Consider the following 7,089-nt stretch of genomic DNA (forward strand, 5'->3'; position numbering starts at 1 on the left):
GAATGTATTTATATTTGAACTTTTGATTATACCTGACAAATCTTACTCAAGTTTAAGTATTAAAAAAAAAAAAAAAAGGCCAGGCATGGTGGCTCACGCCTGTAATCCCAGCACTTTGGGAGGCCGAGGCGGGTGGGTCACGAGGTCAAGAGATTGAGACCATCCTGGCCAACATGGTGAAACCCTGTCTCTACTAAAAATACAAAAAATTAGCTGGTCGTGGTGGCAAGTGCCTGTAATCCCAGCTACTTGGGAGGCTGAGGCAGGAGAATCACTTGAACCCAGGAGGCGGAGGTTGCAGTGAGCCAAGATCACGCCATTGCACTCCAGCCTACATATACAGTGTTTATATTTCTACATTAGTGTATAGTCATGTCATAGGCCTTTACATTCATTCACCATTCACTCACTGACTCACCCACAGCGACATCATTCTTGCAAGCTCCATTCCTGGTAAGTGGCCTATACACATAAACAGCTTTTATATTTTACACCGGGGTGTCCAATCTTTTGGCTTTCCTGGCCACACTGGAAGAGTAAGGATTGTCTTGGCCCATATATAAACTAAGTAACACTGATGACAGCTCGTAAGCTAAGAAAAAAAAAATTGCAAAAGATTATGTAATGTTTTAAGAAAGTTTACGAATTTGTGTTGGGCCTCACTGAAAGCCACCTGGGCTGCACGCAGGCTGCGGGTTGGACAAGCTTGTTTTATACTGTATTTTTACTTAGTTTTCTGTGTTTAGATACACAAATACTATTGTTACAGTTGCCTATGGTATTCAGTACAGTAACATGCTATACAGGTTTGTAGCCCAGGTGTATAGTAGACTATACCATTTAGGTTTGTGGAAATACATTCAGTGATGTTCACACAAGGACAAAATCACCTAATCATGCATTTCTCAGAACATATCCCCAGCCGTACTATGTTGGCTGCCCCATCAGAACCATAGAAGTGTTGGAGAGATAAATAATTTCCTTAAAGAATTGGTTATGTAGACAAAAATAATAAACAAAAAATTAATAACACTACAAAGAAAATGTTTACATTATTTTGCAGATTACCAAAAGTGTTTCAGTTATTCTCTACTGATTTTTGAGGAAAATAAGTATTAAAAGAAATTATTCGTAAGCAAGAAGTATTACTGTTTCATGCATTTTTTCCCTCTTTCATCTATATAATCTTTGTTAATTTTAGCGTTGTTATGTGAAAATTCTTACAAAACTTTCAAAAGTTCTTTGGTTATATGTCATTTATTGACTTCTCTTGCATTGCCTGCTAGCTGATATGATTTGGCTGTGTCCCCACCCAAATCTCATTTTGAGTTGTAGCTTCCATTAACCCCATGTGTCATGGAAGGGACCCAATGGGAGGTAATTGAATCATGGGGTCAGGTTTTTCCTGTGCTGCTCTCATGATAGTGAATAAGTCTCATGAGATCTGATGGATTTATAAAGGGCAGTTCCCCTGCACACGCTCTCTTGCCCTGCCGACATGTAAGACATGCCTTTGTTCCTCCTTCGCCTTCTGCTGTGATTGAGGCCTCCTCAGCCATGTAGAACTGTGAGTCCCATTAAACCCCTCTTTTTCTTCATAAATGATCCAGTCTTGGGTATTTCTTCATAGCAATATGAAAATGGATGAATACACTAGCTTTTCGACTACTGCCCATGTAAAAAATAATGTGTTAAGCAGAAGCATATCTTATCTAAGATGTTCAATGTAAGTCAAAAGAAATACATTATGTTGATGACTTACTAAATAGTAAGATTTCTTAGAAGGAAAACCTTTTCTATTACTTGTATTTACTTTACAGAGAAGTTAATTATATTTTCCGTACCAGAAGAAAAATGGGGAAATAGCAGCATGTTAGTTCTACTAAAGGAGTAGTCAATCTACAACAGTATGATATTTTATTTAAATATTTAATCAAAAAATTTTTCTAACAATTACTGCATAATTATTCATTTATTCTGTAAAGCTCTGCTTGCTTCTAGGGATAAAAGAGAATATAAGATAGATAAATTCTCGTTCTCAAAGATGTTACAGAGCTAAGAGATATATCAAACAAACAGTTACACTTTTATATAATTGTAGTTAGGAGGGAATTACAGGGTGCAATGAGAGGGCATAACAGGGACTTGACCTGTCTTGGAGGTCAGTGAAAATGTGCTGGGTGAGCTAACTTGCTGTACTCTGAAGGAATGACAGGAATGACTTAGATGAAGGAGCAGAAGAGCCTCTTAGGGATGGCAAACCGAATGTTTAAGGCACCTGGATATTAACAGATTTCAATATATTTATTACCTGTTTTTACAGTTCTTTTGATTTATATAATGACTTTAAGTTTTTTATTTGCTTGACATATGAAAAATGAGGAGACTGTCTTTTATATATGTATAACATTTACAAATAAAATATGTTATATGGAAAAATTGTAAGTTACTATATTCTCTGGCAGTATTGTCTGGTATATATGTCCACCTTAGTAAAAGCCTTTATCTACTTTGTAATTATACTTATGTATTGATCTGCCTTCTATCAGCTGGGAGACTTGAAAAATTAGAGTTTTGCTAGTGTTGTCTACAGGGAAGGAAAGTGGATTCTGCTTTTATTTATACCTGAGTGTTATTTCCAATGTTACAGAAATAAAAAGTCATGTGGTGAATTGTCTTAAATCAGCTAATTATAATTCTGTCTACCTTTACCTGGGTCGACTGTCCTTCTAAGCTGTATTTTCTAAAGAAACAGAGATTTTGCTTTGCGCATATGGACCTCAAATTCATTCTTTGCAGATAAGAAAACCGAAACCTGAGAAGTTGGGGGACTTTTGCAAATTGAGTTAATTAAGTTGTTACTGGTTTTTTTCCTCTTGCCTTGTTTTAGATTGGTTAAATACTGGTTCCTAAGTTAAGTTTCACAGGTGGAACAAAGTCAAACACTCTGAAACTAAGTGGACTTTCAGGCAGAAAACATAAACTTTATAAGTTTTACATAAAAGAAAAGCACATTTTAATGCTGCCTTCACAACCTCCTTTTACCCAACAGGAAGGAAGTGTTCATAGATTTCAGCATTCCAGGCAGAGGTGAGTTATAGGACAGCAGGTATTTGCCTGACGGCCACTAGGTCCACAAGAATCACTGGAGGAACTAGTTCAGCTAGTAGTATTTGGTGTGTGCACTGGCAAAGACTAAAAGGTGTTGTGGCAAGTTGTCTAAGAGAGAAGACCAAATGGTCTTGTCTTCATGGAGCTAAGTGGGTATAATCAGTCTCTTATTTTGAGTGGCTAGATCATCTTGGACTAGACTACACATGTAATGTTAGATCACTGATGTTTTCTGATTATGTTGCTAAATTGTACTGTATTTCAAACACCGCATTTATGCCTAGCCTAACTTCACTCTTTACTCTATGATCAAGTTTTACTTGATTGCATTTATAATTTAAGTCTAGGCTTTCAACTAATTTAGGAAATGGCTTGGAAATACAGGAAGAAAGGCTAATTATAAAGGTACATTTGGTTTTTGCGGGGTCTGGGCCCCACAAAAGGTGTTTGTCTTGTAGGGTTCAATAAGTATTGCCCATCTCCACAGCACATAGCACTCTTACTACTTCCTGACTCGTTACATTGATGAACACTTATTCAGCACCTTAACCAATTTTGTATCTACTGTCTTTACTAATCATTTGTGACATGTGAACTTGGTCATTTTAAAGAAAAATCTAGGCCATCCAGCCTTCTATCTCTTTGTCTTCTCTCTCTGAGGAAGAGATGATTTTATATATATATATATTTGAGGCAGTTGGTGGTCTTAATTCTTTTCCCTTACTAAACTTCATGAGATAGTTTTGTTCTTCCGTATTACACTAGAATATTTTGTTTATAGGATTTGTTGTAGCTAAAGTCAATATTAAAAAACTCTTAGTGCATTTGTTTATATTGGCCATCGTTAGAAACTTAGTACTGCATTTGGACTTAGTGGTGACGAGCATCTTTTCACCTGTAATTTTGGTCTTCATTGCTCCCTTTATTGATTTTGGAGTAAAGCGGTTGGTACTGTAGTTGTTTTATGGGCAAAGAGATAGATTACTAACTGGTATATTTGTGTTGGCAGGGATGGAAAGTGATCAGGGCAAAAGAAATACCCTGTTCCCACCCACACTACTATATATATCAGAATCTAGAGGACTGTACATGTGTCGTTTTGGAAAATGGTATTTATTGTTTTCCTATTCTGAAGGAAGGAAAGCTTGATGGTTCTCTTGGTCAGTGTGGATATACAAAAATTAAAGCAAAAAGCAGTTGACTACAACCTACTATTAGGAAGATCTTTATTCTTTAAAAGTTATTCTTTAAAGGATGTATATAGTCATTATGAATGGTGTAAGTACATTTGAATTTTTTTATTTTGAATGGCTTAACCTTGTGCTAAGTCAGATCATTTAAAAACTATATATCTGAACTTTTTTTTTAAAACTTCTTTCCCACTAATATTTTGGTTTATAGAACTACAATATTATACTGGCAGCTTTTACTGTGGAATGAAGAAAAAAGAAAAAAAATTACATGAAATGCTTCTGTAATTATAAAATTGACAAAATTTTGCTCACTGCTTCTTACAAAGAAAACTTATGAGAAACTATCCCAGGATTAAGGCACTGGAAGAATTTCTTCCAAGTTTGCTATATAAGAAGCAATGAACAGAATTACAGAATTCAAAATATTTACGCAAATCATATGTTTTTAGTAATTTATTGGTTGAAACTTATTAACTATAATTTTCTTAAGCTATGGTACCTTGAAAAGGTTTTCCCTTTTAATTTTGGAATTGAGATTAAGAAACAATTTGCTCCTTGTTTTGTAGGGAATGATTTTCAATGAATTCACTTTTGTTTCCTTTTTTATTTTTTCCCCCTATAAATAGGACTATCAATTATGTTAAAGAGAACCAATACCAACTTTTCTCCTGTGGAGCACAGTGATAAGCACATTTTTTCAACGATGTGTTTAGGATAGAAAGGGGTGGGGAGAAGGGAAGAGACAGGAATGTGAATGTATTATGTACTAAGAGAAGTGACAGGGATCACCCCCTCCTTTAGCCCTTTGCTGTTTTTTCCTCTTTGTTTTCTGCATCCTCAAGGTATGCATGCAACATCAGTCTCTCTTCATAAAATGCTGTCCTAGTTTTGTAGACATCTCACATTAGCTTCTTTTGCAAGAACCAGGTCTGCTTCATCTGTCTTTCCATTTCATTAAAAACATAAATCGCCACAGGAATCTGTTGCCCCAATGATCTTTTCTGGTTCTAGTCTTATCTCAAAGCCCCGAGCGATATCATTGCTCTGTTCTCTTTTTTGGACTTGGTACTGTCAGCACAGTTTGAGAAATTGGATTTCCTTGCTACTTTCTGACTTCTCCCCACGTTTGTTATTTTAACCCTCCTTCATCATCTTAAACTTTTTTGTAAACTAAGAAATGAGCTAAAGGCAATCCAAGTTTTTCTCAGATTCCCAAGTATTGTGCTCCTCAGAAAAGCCTTTCCACATCAGTAGATACTCCACTTGCCCCTTAACCACATGCCTGTCTAGTACCTTCTCCACAGTGTACTCTTCATTCTCTGACGAACTGTCAGCTGTGTGCTTGGTTTTCTTTCCCATGTTGCAGTGTTCCACCTGAAGGACTAAGGCCACTGCATCCCAGATACCCCCAGTTTGTTCTTTCCCTCTGGGCTATCAGTAGCGGCCTCCCCTCCCGGGTCTAGGCCTTGGCAGACTGACCTTCATTTTCTTTTTGATTAAGATATATTTCAGTCAAGATTCAGTTAGGTAAATGTAAACCATGCTAGATAATTCAGTAGAAGGAACTTACTCATAGAATCACTTTTAAAGGTGTTAGATGATGATCTGAGAGAATAGACAGGAGATGGTGAACCTGGACAATGGCAATTGTGGCAAGTTGCTGTTAGCTCTAGAAATGGAAGGACAAAGGAAGAAGAAAGTATTACTAGACCCCACAGACAGGAGATGGTTGATGAGAGGAATCAGCACTGATTTGTGTGAGAGGGTACCTCTGAAGAGATATAACTACTGCTATAGAGGATCCTAAAGCAGAGGGGTTAGGGGAGAAAGACCCTCGTTTCTCCTTCCTCTTGACTTCTGATTTCTACCACTGACTTCCTTTAGCCAAACCTAACCAGAACCCAAAGACCTTTGTTTTGAAAGAGATTTCCACTGATTACTGAATTTTACATTGGCAATTTTTTTTTTCTTCCCATACTTTAAGTCCATCCAGTTGTCTTCTGGCCACATTTTCTTCTGATGAAAAATCTGCTTTTTATCTGGTTCCCTGAATATAATGTACACTTTTAGGGGCTTGCTTTTAAGATTTCTTTATCACTTTTCATTTTAATTTTTGAGTAGGTAATACATGTTCATGGTTCAAAATGCAAAAAGTATGGAGTGTACAATGAGATACCCTTGCCGTTTACATCTACCTGTCCCCTTGTTTCCTAGTTTCCGTTTCTGTAGCCATCCAGTGTACTTATTTTCATGAATTTTCCTTTCAGACGTATAATGCATATATAAGGAAAAAAAAAACCGTATTCTCAATTTAGACAAATGTTAGTATACTATACACACAGTTTTGTATCTCCGTTTTTCACTTAGTTATCTTTCCTCATCAGCATAGAAAGAACACTGGTCATCACACTGGCTGTAGAGTATTTCACTCTTATGTGTATATCAAAATGCAATTAACCAGCCCCTTACTAATAGATACTTAGTTTTTGTTTCAATCTTTTGCTGTTACCAACAACCATTTAATGAATTACCATGTATGAGTGGAATATGTACAAGGGTATTTGTATATCCTAGATGTATCCGAGGAGTAGAGTTAATTGCTTGATGAAAGAGTATAATGTATCAGTTATCATACATTTATACAAAGAATATAATTTGTCATTTTGGTAGATACTGCCAAATTTCCTCTGTAAAGGTTGAACCGATTTACATTTTTGCCAGCAATGTAAGAGAGTAACAATTTTCTCACACCTTTGTTAACAGTGTTTTTTTTTTTTTTTTTTTT

At 36.2% G+C, this 7,089-nt stretch overlaps 1 protein-coding gene and 1 pseudogene across 1 annotated transcript in view; one reads left to right on the plus strand and one right to left on the minus strand.

Moving 5' to 3' along the window:
* Positions 1 to 7,089, plus strand: part of ZNF654 (zinc finger protein 654) — a 91,607-nt gene that overhangs the window by 30,768 nt on the left and 53,750 nt on the right. The window lies entirely within an intron of this gene.
* Positions 5,102 to 5,701, minus strand: LOC108515266 (chromobox protein homolog 5 pseudogene; annotated as a pseudogene).

This window comes from Rhinopithecus bieti, unplaced genomic scaffold (assembly GCF_001698545.2).
Source record: "Rhinopithecus bieti isolate Rb0 unplaced genomic scaffold, ASM169854v2 scaffold_2247, whole genome shotgun sequence".
Classification (NCBI taxonomy): domain Eukaryota; kingdom Metazoa; phylum Chordata; class Mammalia; order Primates; family Cercopithecidae; genus Rhinopithecus; species Rhinopithecus bieti.